This window comes from Oncorhynchus keta, chromosome 21, assembly GCF_023373465.1.
Source record: "Oncorhynchus keta strain PuntledgeMale-10-30-2019 chromosome 21, Oket_V2, whole genome shotgun sequence".
Lineage (NCBI taxonomy): Eukaryota > Metazoa > Chordata > Actinopteri > Salmoniformes > Salmonidae > Oncorhynchus > Oncorhynchus keta.
The window spans coordinates 51,645,268-51,662,848 of record NC_068441.1 but is presented as its reverse complement, the minus strand read 5'-3'; the positions used below and the strand labels follow the sequence as shown (position 1 = coordinate 51,662,848).

At 42.7% G+C, this 17,581-nt stretch overlaps 1 protein-coding gene and 1 long non-coding RNA gene across 3 annotated transcripts in view; both read left to right on the top strand.

The window, feature by feature from the left end:
* The window catches only part of LOC118400637 (metabotropic glutamate receptor 7), a 512,169-nt gene that overhangs the window by 278,905 nt on the left and 215,683 nt on the right, over nt 1-17,581 (top strand). The gene's annotated exons all lie outside the window — the stretch shown is intronic.
* Nucleotides 8,010-9,098, top strand: LOC127910414 (uncharacterized). The gene is made up of 4 exons (XR_008074774.1): nt 8,010-8,322; nt 8,503-8,682; nt 8,773-8,997; nt 9,043-9,098. It is a non-coding gene; the product is annotated as an uncharacterized LOC127910414 (long non-coding RNA).

Here is a 17,581-nt window from a genome sequence, read left to right as displayed (position 1 = left end):
TTGCAGGTAGAGATGTTACATGGATGATTTGCAGGTAGAGATGTAACATGGATGATTTGCAGGTAGAGATGTGACATGGATGATTTGCAGGTAGAGATGTTACATGGATGATTTGCAGGTAGAGATGTAACATGGATGATTTGCAGGTAGAGATGTAACATGGATGATTTGCAGGTAGAGATGTAACATGGATGATTTGCAGGTAGAGATGTAACATGGATGATTTGCAGGTAGAGATGTTACATGGATGATTTGCAGGTAGAGATGTAACATGGATGGATGATTTGGATGATTTGCAGGTAGAGATGTAACATGGATGATTTGCAGGTAGAGATGTAACATGGATGATTTGCAGGTAGAGATGTTACATGGATGATTTGCAGGTAGAGATGTAACATGGATGATTTGCAGGTAGAGATGTTACATGGATGATTTGCAGGTAGAGATGTAACATGGATGATTTGCAGGTAGAGATGTGACATGATGATTTGTAGAGATGTAACATGGATGATTTGCAGGTAGAGATGTAACATGGATGATTTGTAGAGATGTAACATGGATGATTTGCAGGTAGAGATGTAACATGGATGATTTGCAGGTAGAGATGTAACATGGATGATTTGCAGGTAGAGATGTGACATGGATGATTTGCACATGGATGATTTGCAGGTAGAGATGCATGGATGATTTGCAGGTGAGATGTAACATGGATGATTTGCAGGTAGAGATGTTACATGGATGATTTGCAGGTAGACTAGAGATTTTACATGGATGATTTGCAGGTAGAGATGTAACATGGATGATTTGTAGAGATGTTACATGGATGATTTGCATAAATGTTAGTGGATGATTTGCAGGTAGAGATGTAACATGGATGATTTGCAGGTAGAGATGTAACATGGATGATTTGCAGGTAGAGATGTAACATGGATGATTTGCAGGTAGAGATGTAACATGGATGATTTGCTAGAGATTTGGTGATTTGCAGGTCATGTTACATGTATAACTGCTTCCAGTGCTTCAATCTTTTAACCGTAGACAGATTCTGGACACCTTCAAACCTCTTTAAACGTAATGGTGTAGTTGGTGTAGTGCGAAATGATGTATTCTGATATTTAGTTTCGGGTCTGTGGACTGCTCTCTTGTAGACAGATTCTGGACATAAACCGGATACGTGGCGTAGGATACGTGGCGTAGGATACGTGGCGTAGGATACGTGGCGTAGGATACGTGGCGTAGGATACGTGGCGTAGGATAACGAGCAGCGGTAGTTCAGATGTTTTTTTCACTGATTTTTTGGATGAACCAGGATTGGGCGGCGGTGGGCTTTGGGTTTCCTTTTGCGAGGGCGGAGACTTCTCAAATTGGAACTCCCAATTTTTTAACACTCGGAAATGAATCTTGCAGCTGGCGAAATTACACATGCTTTTAGTTCTGAGTGAATCGATGATTAGAGTGCTCACAGAGAGGAATGACTGCAATCCACACTTTGGTTTTAGTTTTTAAAGAAGTCACTGCCAAGAAATGCATATGTTAGCATTCTCAGACTAAAAACCTTATTTACTCCAGCATGAAGTTACGCATCACAATATTACAACAGCGTCACTGTTTTGGAATATAATTTTCAACATATTTTCTGGAGCATCCTCTGTGTTGTGTGCTTAATGTTTAACCATTGACCTGTTCTAGGTCATTTTGAGACTTCAAGCAGCATCGGGTACTGCTGGAATCTCTTCCAATGTCATTTCCATCTTTTGGTTAAAAAGAATACACTGTTTCTCTCAAAACATTTATCAAGTTTAAATAGCCCACAATTTAGATTAAACCCACACCTGCAGTAAACATCTTATGAATGATCTTTTGCCTACATGTTTCAAGCAGACCGCTGTTGTCCCTGTGCCCAAGAACATCAAGGTAACCTTTATAGCAATCATACTGTATACTGTATGTAGCCATGAAATGCTTTGAAAGACTGGTCATGTCTCACATCAAGACCCATATCCCAGACACCCTGGACCCTGGACCCACTCCAATTCACATACAGCCCCAAACAGATCCACAGGTGACAATCTCTATTGCAAATCACACTGCGCTCTCAGATCTGGACAAGAGGGACTGCATCACTACATGACCAACAGGATGTGCTCACCTGCTTGTCGAACATCTCATTCCAAAATATTGGGCATTAAATATGCAGTTGGTCCCCCCTTTGCTGCTATAATACCCTCCATTCTTCTGGGAAGGCTTTCCACTAGATGTAGGAACATTGCTGCGGGGGACTTGCTTCCATTCGGGTACAAGAGCATTAGTGAGGTTGGGCACTGATGTTGGGGGATTAGGCCTGGCTCGCAGTCAGTCTTCCAAATCATCCCAAAGGTGTTCAATGGAGTTGAGGTCAGGGCTCTGTGCAGGCCAGTCAAGTTCTTCCACACCGAACTCAACAAAACATTTCTGTATGGATCTCGATTTCTGCGACATTGTCATGCTGAAACAGGAAAGGGCCTTCCCCAAACTTTTCTCACAAAGCACAAATCATCTGGAATGTCGTTGTATATTGTAGCATTAAGATTTCTCTTCTCTAGAACTACGGGACCGAGCTCGAACCATGAAAAACAGTCCCAGACCATTTGTCCTCCACCAGACTTTACAATTGGCACTATGCAGTGAGGCAGGTAACTTTCTCCTTGCATCCGCCAAACCCAGATTCGTCTGTCGGACTACCAGATGGTGAAGCGTGATTCATCACTCCAGAGAACGAGTTTCCACTGCTCCAGAGTCCAATGGCGGCGAGCTTAACACCACTCCACCCGACGCTTGCCATTACGTATTGTGATCTTAGGCTTGTGTGCGGCTGCTCAGCCACGGAAACCCATTTCAGGAAGCTCCTGACGAACAGTTCCTGTGCTGACGTCCAGAGTTTGGAACTCGGTATGTGAAAGTGTTGCAACTGAGGACAGATGATTTTTTTCACGGCTACGGGCTTCAGCACTCGGCGGTCCCATTCTGTGAGCTTGTGTGTCATATCACATATTTACAGATGGAATACTAGTTTATTATTAAGGCACATGAAAGTTGACACGTTCCAGAAGGCATTTCTACCAAAAAAGGCATTTCGATAAAAATATATATATATCATAATTACATTCAAATGCCTCTCCTGTGAAGTTAGTGATGCGACACATGGTCCTTCTGTAGCTCAGTTGGTAGAGCATGGCGCTTGTAACGCCAGGGTAGTGGGTTCGATTCCCGGGACCACCCATACGTAGAATGTATGCACACATGACTGTAAGTCGCTTTGGATAAAAGCGTCTGCTAAATGGCATATATTACATATGCCTAGCTTCCTGAATCGGTTCACAAATGTGAACAATTTGTGTAATAGTGTTTTGGAAATATACTTCAAGTATTGGATGCTTATAATAATAATAATGATGCTTGATGTGGCGTAGAGGTCTAAGGCACTTGCCTTTCAGTGATTTTAACAGATTTGAACAGTCCCTGGTTCAAATCCAGGCTGTATCACATCCGGCCGTGATTGGGTGTCCCATACGGTGGTGCACAATTGGCCCGGGTTTGGCCGGGGTAGATCGTCATTGTAAATAAGAATTTGTTCTTAACTGACTTGCCTAGTTCAATAAAGGTTAAATAAAAATACTAAGTGGTTTGGTTACTCATTGAAGGTAGGTATACTGTGCAGTTATCACACATTGTAAGACCTGTAATAAACATCTATGTCCCACGTATAATGTCTTAGAATCATATCCTTATCATAATTTAATAATAATAATATATGCCATTTAGCAGACGCTTTTATCCAAAGCGACTTACAGTCATGTGTGCATACATTCTACGTATGGGTGGTCCCGGGAATCAAACCCACTACCCTGGCGTTACAAGCGCCATGCTCTACCAACTGAGCTACAGAAGGACCAAATCATGCAGACAAAATACCAGCCATTACACCTGCAGGCTGTAAGTAAAGTGGTATGATTACATTTACTAGAACAGGGACAATGTACATCAACACATCATAAGTCGAAGTAGATTTTATAGAAGATGTGTTGTACCAGATTTAGCCAACAGCTCATTTCCATTCCAAGGTAAGGTAGCCGTTTTGTGATCCACTGACATGTGTAGACTAGAGGGGGTCTCCAAAATCTTAATTACATTCTCTGAACTGTAAGTTAGGGCTCAAAGCCATACCGATCACTCAGACAACGCCTGGACGCTCGCTCAGGGCCGACCTTGTATGTTCTGACACATGCTGTTTAATTCTAGATTTAAGACCTGTTGGAATAAAGCCATATTTCAGGCCATTGCTACTAGAGCAGGAACGAGTCGATGTTGGACATAGATGAACCTAAAAATGATTACCCAGATCAATATGTTGTCATGGATAATACAGATAAATTCAGGATGTGGCCCTGGAGGGCGATGTCTGTTGGGCACGCTGCCGAGAAGATAATAACTCCAGCCTCTTTATGTTATAGGTGTCCAATACTGAGACTGCTGAGGATGCCTTCTTAGCTCTTCACCCTGTAGGGTGATTCCTTCCCTCTTCTATTAGCCCCTCTAATAACTCCCAACAGCCTTCACCCTACGAAGTACATTCTGTGGACAGAGAACTACTCGGAGGCTATTTTTTTTTTGTGGGGTGGGGGGGGCATTATGAGAGTCTGCTAGAATATCTGTTTCCCAAAACATTACAATGTTTGAGTGAGAGCACGAATAGAGCTGTGGGTACAGCGAAACGATCATGTGACCATACCAGACACTTTGATGGTCAGTGTTACCAAACAGTTCCCTATAAGCTCCTCCACGTCATTCCCACTTAAGGCTGTAGGATTTTAATTTGAGACAGTTTGCAACAGCAGGAAAATAATCCTGCTGTGAGAGGAGATGTGAATTATTATGTGGATTATAATTAATGGATATTTTTGTTGGGGTTGATACATTTTTCGTTAAGGGATAATCAAGTGTGAAGTGGAATTACAAACGTCAGAAGCATTTTTAAGCTTTAAATACTCCATAAGTTTTAAGTTTCCTGCAAATTGATCAAATTAAGATCCTACATTAAGATCCTACAAGAGTATTACCAGACTCTTATGGCCTGGTCCTATTACCAGCCTCTTATGGCCTGGTCCTATTACCAGCCTCTTATGGCCTGGTCCTATTACCAGCCTCTTATGGCCTGGTCCTATTACCAGCCTCTTATGGCCTGGTCCTATTACCAGCCTCTTATGGCCTGGTCCTATTACCAGACTCTTATGGCCTGGTCCTATTACCAGACTCTTATGGCCTGGTCCTATTACCAGCCTCTTATGGCCTGGTCCTATTACCAGACTCTTATGGCCTGGTCCTATTACCAGACTCTTATGGCCTGGTCCTATTACCAGACTCTTATGGCCTGGTCCTATTACCAGACTCTTATGGCCTGGTCCTATTACCAGCCTCTTATGGCCTGGTCCTATTACCAGCCTCTTATGGCCTGGTCCTATTACCAGCCTCTTATGGCCTGGTCCTATTACCAGCCTCTTATGGCCTGGTCCTATTACCAGCCTCTTATGGCCTGGTCCTATTACCAGCCTCTTATGGCCTGGTCCTATTACCAGCCTCTTATGGCCTGGTCCTATTACCAGCCTCTTATGGCCTGGTCCTATTACCAGACTCTTATGGCCTGGTCCTATTACCAGACTCTTATGGCCTGGCCCTATTACCAGCCTCTTATGGCCTGTTCCTATTACCAGCCTCTTATGGCCTGGTCCTATTACCAGCCTCTTATGGCCTGGTCCTATTACCAGCCTCTTATGGCCTGGTCCTATTACCAGCCTCTTATGGCCTGTTCCTATTACCAGCCTCTTATGGCCTGGTCCTATTACCAGCTGGCCTGGTCCTATTACCAGCCTCTTATGGCCTGGTCCTATTACCAGCCTCTTATGACTGGTCCTATTACCAGCCTCTTATGGCCTGGCATATTAACCTCTTTATGGCTTTTCCTATTACCAGCTCTTATGGCCTGGTCCTATTACCAGCTGGCCTGGTCCTATTACCAGCCTCTTATGGCCTGGTCCTATTACCAGCCTCTTATGGCCTGGTCCTATTACCAGCCTCTCATGGCCTGGTCCTTTTACCAGCCTTCTTATGGCCTGGTCCTATTACCAGCCTCTTATGGCCTGGTCCTATTACCAGACTCTTATGGCCTGGTCCTATTACCAGACTCTTATGGCCTGGTCCTATTACCAGACTCGATATGGCCTGGTCCTATTACCAGACTCTTATGGCCTGGTCCTATTACCAGACTCTTATGGCCTGGTCCTATTACCAGCCTCTTATGGCCTGGTCCTATTACCAGCCTCTTATGGCCTGGTCCTATTACCAGCCTCTTATGGCCTGGTCCTATTACCAGACTTTATGGCCTGGTCCTATTACCAGCCTCTATGGCCTGGTCCTATTACCAGCCTCTTATGGCCTGGTCCTATTAGGCAGCCTCTTATGGCCTGGTCCTATTACCAGCCTCTTATGACTTGGTCCTATTACCAGTCTGGCCTGGTCCTATTACCAGCCTCTTATGGCTTGGTCCTATTACCAGCCTCTTATGGCCTGGTCCTATTACCAGCCTCTTCATGGCCTGGTCCTATTACCAGCCTCTTATGGCCTGGTCCTATTACCAGCCTCTTATGGCCTGGTCCTATTACCAGACTCTTATGGCCTGGTCCTATTACTGGAGACTCTTATGGCCTGGTCCTATTACCAGCCTCTGTATGGCCTGGTCCTATTACCAGCCTCTTATGGCCTGGTCCTATTACCAGACTCTAACACCCATTATGGCCTGGTCCTATTACCAGCCTCCATTATGGCCTGGTCCTATTACCAGACTCTCATGGCCTGGTCCTATTACCAGCCTCTCTATGGCCTGGTCCTATTACCAGCCATGGCCTGGTCCTAACCAGCCTCTTACCTGGTCCTATTACCAGCCTCTCATGGCCTGGTCCTATTACCAGACTCCATTATGGCCTGGTCCTATTACCAGCCTCTTATGACTTGGTCCTATTACCAGCCCTTATGGCCTGGTCCTATTACCAGCCTCTTATGGCCTGGTCCTATTACTGGAGCCTCCATGGCCTGGTCCTATTACCAGACTCTTATGGCCTGGTCCTATTACCAGACTCTTATGGCCTGGTCCTATTACCAGACTCTTATGGCCTGGTCCTATTACCAGCCTCTTATGGCCTGGCCCTATTTCCAGCTGTTTGGTATCATTGTCCATTCCACGGCACGTATTGCTCCTATCACCAGGAACACAATGTCTAGGGCACTGTGTTGTGGTTGATGATGTCACATTACATGGATTTTAACCTTTTTATTTTTAAATCATTTTCAGAACTGCGAATTACACCAGCAGTTGTCTGAGAACGGTACTAGACCGTCTGACATGAAAAAGGGGACCGTTTGTTAAAGGTCAAAAAGGTCAAAGGTCATGTGACACGATTAACCAAAAGACAGGGCTCTAGTTACGGCACAACCTGTGGTTACGGGGAATACTTCCTGTCATCACGTCGAGTCCATTTATACCAAAGACGGCCATATCGTGTCACCAAACAGCTCTCTGTGAGCTCGTGGTCGTCCATCTTGTCCACATAACACACACGCGTTGCTCCGTCGGGGTGACGGGGATGATGGATCTCCATGCCTTTTGAGAGGAGATTAACCCCTCGATCGATAGCGTTGAGTGTGAGGTGTAGCCTACACTGTGTCCCAAATGGCAGCCTATCCCCTGTGTATTCCGTAAGGGGTCCTGGTCAACAGTAGTGCACTATAAAGGGCATAGGGTGTCATTTGGGATGTACCCTTTGATGTGTCTTGTATCTGTCCCTCTGTGGTATAACCACCCATTATGGGAGTGATCTATCCAGGCAGGTTAATCTCTCTAACACCTATTGTGGAAAGGATCTATCCAGGCAGGTCCACCTCTCTACTACCCATTACTGGAGTGATCTATCCAGGCAGGTTCATCTCTCTACTACCCATTACTGGAGTGATCTATCCAGGCAGGTCCACCTCTCTACTACCCATTACTGGAGTGATCTATCCAGGCAGGTTCATCTCTCTAACACCCATTACTGGAGTGATCTATCCAGGCAGGTTCATCTCTCTAACACCCATTACTGGAGTGATCTATCCAGGCAGGTTCATCTCTCTAACACCCATTACTGGAGTGATCTATCCAGGCAGGTTCATCTCTCTAACACCCATTACTGGAGTGATCTATCCAGGCAGGTTCATCTCTCTAACACCCATTACTGGAGTGATCTATCCAGGCAGGTTCATCTCTCTAACACCCATTATGGGAGTGATCTATCCAGGCAGGTTCATCTCTCTACTACCCATTACTGGAGTGATCTATCCAGGCAGGTTCATCTCTCTACTACCCATTATGGGAGTGATCTATCCAGGCAGGTTCATCTCTCTACTACCCATTACTGGAGTGATCTACCCAGGCAGGTTCATCTCTCTAACACCCATTACTGGAGTGATCTATCCAGGCAGGTTCATCTCTCTAACACCCATTACTGGAGTGATCTATCCAGGCAGGTTCATCTCTCTAACACCCATTACTGGAGTGATCTATCCAGGCAGGTTCATCTCTCTAACACCCATTACTGGAGTGATCTATCCAGGCAGGTTCATCTCTCTACTACCCATTATTGGAGTGATCTATCCAGGCAGGTTCATCTCTCTACTACCCATTACTGGAGTGATCTATCCAGGCAGGTTCATCTCTCTAACACCCATTACTGGAGTGATCTATCCAGGCAGGTTCATCTCTCTAACACCCATTACTGGAGTGATCTATCCAGGCAGGTTCATCTCTCTAACACCCATTACTGGAGTGATCTATCCAGGCAGGTTCATCTCTCTAACACCCATTACTGGAGTGATCTATCCAGGCAGGTTCATCTCTCTAACACCCATTACTGGAGTGATCTATCCAGGCAGGTCCACCTCTCTACTACCCATTACTGGAGTGATCTATCCAGGCAGGTTCATCTCTCTAACACCCATTACTGGAGTGATCTATCCAGGCAGGTTCATCTCTCTAACACCCATTGTGGAAAGGATCTATCCAGGCAGGTCCATCTCTTCATACACAATAATACTATGTATTTTACTGTGGGAAGAATTCTGCCTTGGCTTCTACCCTTCTACATCTACTACTACCAAATTGACAATATCATGTAAATCAGTATACATTTGACCTTTGGCTGTATGGTAATCAAATGAATACATGAATATGCATGTGTAATATGTGTGGTCATAAATGAATACATGAATATGCATGTGTAATATGGGTGGTCATAAATGAATACATGAATATGCATGTGTAATATGTGTAGTCTCAAATGAATACATGAATATGCATGTGTAATATGTGTGGTCTCAAATGCATACATGAATATGCATGTGTAATATGTGTAGTCTCAAATGAAGACATGAATATGCATGTGTAATATGTGTGGTCATAAATGAATACATGAATATGCATGTGTAATATGTGTGGTCATAAATGAATACATGAATATGCATGTGTAATATGTGTAGTCTCAAATGAATACATGAATATTCATGTTTAATACGTGTGGTCATAAATGAATACATGAATATGCATGTATAATATGTGTAGTCATAACATGCAATAAAAGCTACACAATTTGCATGTAAGGTGTACATACGTATATTGTGTACTGGGATGTTGTCATGTATATATCATCAAAAACAAACATTTCTGTCCTACCCCCAATGATCCATTCTCTTTAGAGTGTTTCCTCATTACTGAAGGATTGTCATCAAATACTACACGATCCTCCCCTCCGTTGAGACAAATTAACAGTTGGACCCACCTATCCTATCCCTGACAGTTATTATAGTTAAACAAATGATCAGATCACCCAGGACTAGAACGATTGTGATTCCTCTATCCTCAACGACCCGGTCGGGCTGCTGATTGGTTCATTTCCATTCTGAGGATTTAGGAAATGCAAATGAGTACTGTCTATTCTGCAGCGGAATGTCTGTCTCTCACTGATTCTGAAGCTCCACAGTGCTAATTCACTCATCTCAGGTTCTCACTGATTGCTGCATGTTGATAGTCACTGCTTTCCTCTCTTCCTGCCTCCCCATCATTACTGGGTATTCTGTATCTCTCTCTCTCTCTCTCCGTCTGTATCTCTCTGTCTCTCTCTCTTTCTCTCTCTGTCTGTATCTCTCTGCCTCTCTCTCTTTCCCTCTCTCTCTTTCTCTCTCTCTCTCAGTCTCTCTCTCTCTATCAATTCAATTCAATTCAATTCAATTCAAGGGCTTTATTGGCATGGGAAACATGTGTTAACATTGCCAAAGCAAGTGAGGTAGACAACATACAAAGTGAATATATAAAGTGAAAAACAACAAAAATTAACAGTAAACATTACACATACAGAAGTTTCAAAACAGTAAAGACATTACAAATGTCATATTATATATATATATATACAATGTACAAATAGTTAAAGGACACAAGATAAAATGAATAAGCATAAATATGGGTTGTATTTACAATGGTGTTTGTTCTTCACTGGTTGCCCTTTTCTCGTGGCAACAGGTCACAAATATTGCTGCTGTGATGGCACACTGTGGAATTTCACCCAAAAGATATGGGAGTTTTTCAAAATTGGATTTGTTTTCGAATTCTTTGTGGATCTGTGTAATCTGGGGGAAATATGTCTCTCTAATATGGTCATACATTGGGCAGGATCTCTTTCTATCTCTTACTCTCTCTCTCTCTCTCTCTGTCTTTATCTCTCTGTCTCTCTCTCTCTCTCTGTGTCTGTATCTCTCTGTCTCTCTCTCTTTCTCTCTCTGTCTGTATCTCTCTGTCTCTCTCTCTTTCTCTCTCTCTCTGTATCTCTCTCTCTCTCTCTCTCTCTCTCTCTCTCTCTCTCTCTCTCTCTCTCTCTCTCTTTCTCTCTCTGTCTGTATCTCTCTCTCTCTCTGTCTGTATCTCTCTGTCTCTCTCTCTGTCTGTATCTCTCTGTCTCTCTCTCTTTCTCTCTTTCTCTCTCTCCTCTCTCTCTCTCTCTCTCTCTTTCTCTCTCTCTCTCTCTCTCTGTCTGTATCTCTCGGTCTCTCTCTCTCTCTCTCTTCTCTCTCTCTCTCTCTCTCTCTCTCTCTCTCTTTCTCTCTCTATCTCTCTCTCTCTCTCTGTCTGCATCTCTCTGTCTCGCTCTCTTTCTCTCTACAGGCGTAGGATCTACATTTGATCACTCTATTGTAGCTGATAATTTTTCTTTGCAGCAGGTAATGCAAACTTGTAGTGTATTTGAGTTTGAAAAAGGCTTCTGAAGATTGTCATTTCCACTGTGACATTTGAGACTTGATTTGTCCTCATGAAAAGTGTATCAACCCCTACAAAAATGGCCATTCATTACAATCCACATAATAATAAAAAATGTCCTGTTGCTGCAGGTATATTTTCCTGCTGTAGTAAACTGGCTCAAATTAAGATCCTACATTTGCATATCTCTAGCTCTCCAGGTGTTGAGCGTAAATTGTGCTGGGTAATAATGAGAAGTGGTTAGAATTCCAAACATTTATTTCATGGAGTGCTCTGATGGTTGTTCAAGTGCTACGAATGATAAAATGGTAACACATCAACAAGCTCTGACGACCCAATTAAGGGAGGCTGTCTGTCAAACTAATGTTCACTTCACTCTACTCACTCTCTCAACTGGTATGAGATGAGCCATCAGCACTGTAGCAAAGAGAGATATGGGCTGAAAAAGAGGGGTGAGAGAGAGGAGAGACAGAATTGAGAGAGAGATTTGTCTGACAGGCTCTAATCACACCTTCGATTTGTGACCAGTGAAGGTTTACGATTGGCTACATATGTGATTTCATTCAAACTGTATTATTGAGAAAATCATGTTTTACATTTTTAAAGGACAAAAACAATTAGAATGTTGACAGACTGAGAAGATACGTACCGCTACAGGCCTAGTTTCAAGTAGCATACCTTTTCATAATGCTACATACCAGGGTTTAGATAGCATACCTTTTCATAATGCTACATACCAGGGTTTAGATAGCATACCTTTTCATAATGCTACATACCAGGGTTTAGATAGCATACCTTTTCATAATGCTACATACCAGGGTTTAGATAGCATACCTTTTCATAATGCTACATACCAGGGTTTAGATAGCATACCTTTTCATAATGCTACATACCAGGGTTCAAATAGCATACCTTTTCATAATGCTACATACCAGGGTTTAGATAGCATACCTTTTCATAATGCTACATTCCAGGGTTTAAATAGCATACCTTTTCATAATGCTACATACCAGGGTTTAAATAGCATACCTTTTCATAATGCTACATACCAGGGTTTAGATAGCATACCTTTTCATAATGCTACATACCTTTTCATAATGATACAGACAAGGGTTCAAATAGCATACCTTTTCATAATGCTACATACCAGGGTTTAAATAGCATACCTTTTCATAATGCTACATACCAGGGTTCAAATAGCATACCTTTTCATAATGCTACATACCAGGGTTTAAATAGCATACCTTTTCATAATGCTACATACCAGGGTTTAAATAGCATACCTTTTCATAATGCTACATACCAGGGTTTAGATAGCATACCTTTTCATAATGCTACATACCAGGGTTTAAATAGCATACCTTTTCATAATGCTACATACCAGGGTTTAGATAGCATACCTTTTCATAATGCTACATACCAGGGTTTAAATAGCATACCTTTTCATAATGCTACATACCAGGGTTCAAATAGCATACCTTTTCATAATGATACAGACATGGGTTCAAATAGCATACCTTTTCATAATGCTACAGACAGGGTTCAAATAGCATACCATTTCATAATGATACAGACATGGGTTCAAATAGCATGCCTTTTCTTTTAAATACTTTCAGCATACCAGGGTTATACCAAGATAGCATACCTTTTCATTGTACATACCAGGGTTCGTATATATATATATTTACATCTTTCTTTTTCATAATGCTATACCAGGGTTTAAATATTTTCTTTTCCAAAACTCAACTTCACAACACTTTCCTAGCATACCTTTTCATAATGATACAGACAGGGTTCAAATAGGATACCTTTTCATAATGCTACATACCAGGGTTTAAATGGCATACCTTTTCATAATGCTACATACCAGGGTTTAAATAGCATACCTTTTCATAATGCTACATACCAGGGTTCAAATAGCATACATTTTCATAATGCTACATACCAGGGTTTAAATAGCATACCTTTTCATAATGATACAGACATGGGTTCAAATAGCATACCTTTTCATAATGCTACATACCAGGGTTCAAATAGCATACCTTTTCATAATGCTACATACCAGGGTTTAGATAGCATACCTTTTCATAATGCTACATACCAGGGTTTAAATAGCATACCTTTTCATAATGCTACATACCAGGGTTTAAATAGCATACCTTTTCATAATGCTACATACCAGGGTTTAAATAGCATACCTTTTCATAATGCTACATACCAGGGTTTAAATAGCATACCTTTTCATAATGCTACATACCAGGGTTTAAATAGCATACATTTTCATAATGCTACATACCAGGGTTTAGATAGCATACCTTTTCATAATGATACAGACATGGGTTCAAATAGCATACCTTTTCATAATGCTACATACCAGGGTTTAGATAGCATACCTTTTCATAATGATACAGACATGGGTTCAAATAGCATACCTTTTCATAATGCTACAGACATGGGTACAAATAGGATACCATTTCATAATGATACAGACATGGGTTCAAATAGCATGCCTTTTCTTTTAAATACTTTCAGCATTCTGAAAATATATACCAAGATGGCATAGCCTCATCTTGTCGTGTCCCGTATATATATATATTTACATCTTTCTTCGCATATCTTTTATATATTTTCTTTTCCAAAAACTCAACTTCACAACACTCTCCTGCCTCACCAATTTAAAAGAAAAGGTCTGGAATCCACAATAGATGCTAGCCAGAAGCTAACCAGAAGCTAACCAGAAGCTAGCCAGAAGCTAACCAGAAGCTAGCCAGAAGCTAACCAGAAGCTAGCCAGAAGCTAACCAGAAGCTAGCCAGAAGCTAACCAGAAGCTAGCCAGTTTACTGGCTAACGTTAGTATTCAGCTAACCACGGTTTGTGGTCATCAGCTATCCTTTAGCTCGAAAAGCTATCGCCAGTTTTGTACAATGCGACTCAGACCAGAACATACCGGACCTATTTTTCTCTCCATATCCCCGGATTTCAACCGCAAGCTCTGGACATTTACACCTGGATCTCAGAGCTAACTAGCTGCTATCCCTGTGACTATTGGCAAACATAAATTATTCCTTGAGCTAGCCAGCTGAAGAGTTCCATCAGCCACTCCTGGGCTACAATCACCTATCCGGACCCGTTTTACTGCCGATGCGGAGCCCCACCAGGCCTTCACGACTGGACTACCGACGTTATCCAACTGGCCCCTCTGTCACGACGTTACCTGAACGCCCATCTGCGGCCCGCTAATCGTTAACTGTCTTATCGGCTGCTTATCGACCTATCGGACTATTTGTCTTGGGTCACTAATCTACCAACGGAAACGCACGAGGTGGCTTCAGTTCCACCACCCACACATGCAATGACTTCACCTGATTTCAATGATGTTTCTAGAGACAATATCTCTCTCATCATCACTCAATACCTCTGGTTAACCTCCACTGTATTCAGCCCTCGCTTCATACTCGTCGCCAAACCCACTGGCTCCAGGTCATCTACAATACCCTGCAGGTAAAGTCCACCCTTATCTCAGCTCGCTGGTCACAATAGCAGCACCCACCTGTAGCATGCACTCCAGCAGGTATATCTCTCTGGTCACCCCCAAAACCAATTATTCCTCTCCTTCCAGTTTTCTGCTGCCAATGACTGGAACAAACTACAAAAATCTCTGAAACTGGAAACACTTATCTCCCTCTCTAGTTTTAAGCACCAGCTGTCAGAGCAGCTCACAGATTACTGCACCTGTACTTAGCCCATCTATAATTTAGCCCAAACAACTACCTCCCCCTACTGCATTTATTTTGCTCCTTACACCCCATTATTTCTATCTCTACCTTGCACATTCTTCCACTGCAAATCTACCATTCCAGTGTTTTACTTGCTATTTTGTATTTACTTCACCACCATGGCCTATTCTTGCCTTTACCTCCCTTATCTCACCTCATTTGCTCACATTGTAAAAATACTTATATTTTTCTATTGTATTATTGACTGTATGTTTGTTTCACTCCATGTGTAACTCTGTGTTGTTGTATGTGTCGAACTGCCATGCTTTATCTTGGCCAGGTCGCAGTTGTAAATGAGAACTTGTTCTCAACTAGCCTACCTGGTTAAATAACGGTGTTCTCAACTAGCCTACCTGGTTAAATAAAGGTGTTCTCAACTAGCCTACCTGGTTAAATAACGGTGAGATAAATCAAACAATTCTGTAACCCTAGCTGGAGACCCAGAGGGATTTCGAGTTTTCCATTTCGGGTCCACTTGTTCTACTACACCAGGCCAAGCTCAGTCAAGCTCAGCTGAAATATTTTAAATGAAAACAAGCACTATTTGAACCCACGTATGCCTTTTGAAGCTTTGATAAACACAGTCTTGTATTCATTTGAGCCTCCTGTCTGTCTGACCGGTTCACTTGGGCTTAGATGCGTTCTGTCTCTGTGTTTTCAGAATGGTGACTGACCGGTTCAGTTGGTCTCAAATTAGTTCTCTCTCCATGTTTTCAGAGCAGTGACCGACCAGTTCAATTGGGGTCAGGTTAGTTCTCTCTCTCTCTCTCTCTCTCTCTCTCTCTCTCTCTCTCTGGGTACTGACCTTGTGTTTTGCAGTGTCATTAAACGCAGAGCCTCGGTAATGGAAAATACCAAGTTGTTTACAAAGATGTCGACCATTGATATGACAAACACACACTGGCTGAGTTGAACAGTAACGTTTTGTCCTTGCCATAAAACAGACACCACCAATATCTATCTTTCTCTCCCCAACTCTCTCTCTGTCTTTCTTTCTCTCTGTTTCCTCTCTCTCTCTCTGTCATAGAAAACTTAAAATTGCATTTTGCCAAAGCAAGTGAAATAGATAATAAACAAAAGTAAAATAACAATCAGAAATAAACAGTAAAAATTACACTCAAAAGTATAAAAGGAATAGACACATTTCAAATTATGGCTATGTAAAATGTAATAATATTGTGCAAATAGTTCACAAATTTGCAAACAAATTCGATTTGTTTTGTAATTCTTTGTGGATTTGTGTAATCTGAGGGAAATGTGTGTCTCTAATAAGGTCATACATTTGGCAGGAGGTTAGGAAGTGCAGCTCAGTTTCCACCTCATTTTGTGGGCAGTGTGCGCATAGCCTGCCGTTCTTTGGGGGACCAGGTCTGCCTTTGGCGGTCTTTCTCAATCAATAGCAAGGCTATGGTCACTGAGTCTGTGTAACCGATGTGAAATGGCTAGCTAGTTAGCGGTGGTGCGCGCTAATAGCGTTTGAATCGGTGACGTCACTCGCTCTGAGAACTGAAGTAGTTGTTCCCCTTGCTCTGCAAGGGCCGCGGATTTTGTGTGTAGCGATGGGTAACGATGCTTTGTGGGTGACTGTTGTTGATGTCAGGCAAGGGGACGGAAGCTTTCCTGTTACATCTGGTCGAAGACCACTTCTGGATTTTGATAATTAATGGGTATCGGCTTAATTTTGCTCTGCATGCATTATTAGGTGTTTTACGTTGTACACCGGGGATGTTTTTGCAGAATTCTGCATGCAGAGTCTCAATTTGGTGTTTGTCCCATATTGTGAATTCTTGGTTGCTAAGATTTGGGTTCTATAACTGATTCAAGTATTTTTTGCCAGTGTAAAAGGCCCTTCTTGCCTTTAATCTCAGATCATTTACAACTTTGTGGAAGTTACCTGTGGTGCTGATGTTTAGGCCAAGATAGGTATCGGTATTTTTTGTGTGGTCTAGGGCAACGGTGTCTAGAAGAAATTTGTGATTGAGATTTACTGACAGAGCCCAGGTCTGTCAGGGCCCAGGTCTGTCAGGGCCCAAGTCTATCAGGGACCAGGTCTATCAGGGCCTAGGTCTATCAGGGACCAGGTCTATCAGGGCCTAGGTCTGTCAGGGTCCAGGTCTTTCAGGGCCCAGGTCTGTCAGGGCCCAGGTCTGTCAGGGCCCAAGTCTATCAGGGACCAGGTCTATCAGGGCCTAGGTCTATCAGGGACCAGGTCTTTCAGGGCCCAGGTCTGTCAGGGTCCAGGTCTGACAGAAGCTGTGCAGAATCTATGTGTTTCTGTAGACCCTCCTTGGTTGGGGACAGAAGCACCAGATCATCAGCAAACAGTAGACATTTTACTTCAGATTCTAGTGGGGTGAGGCAGGGTGCGGCAGACTGTTCTCGTGTCCTCGCCAATTTGTTGATGATATGTTGAAGACGATGGGGCTCAAGTTGCAT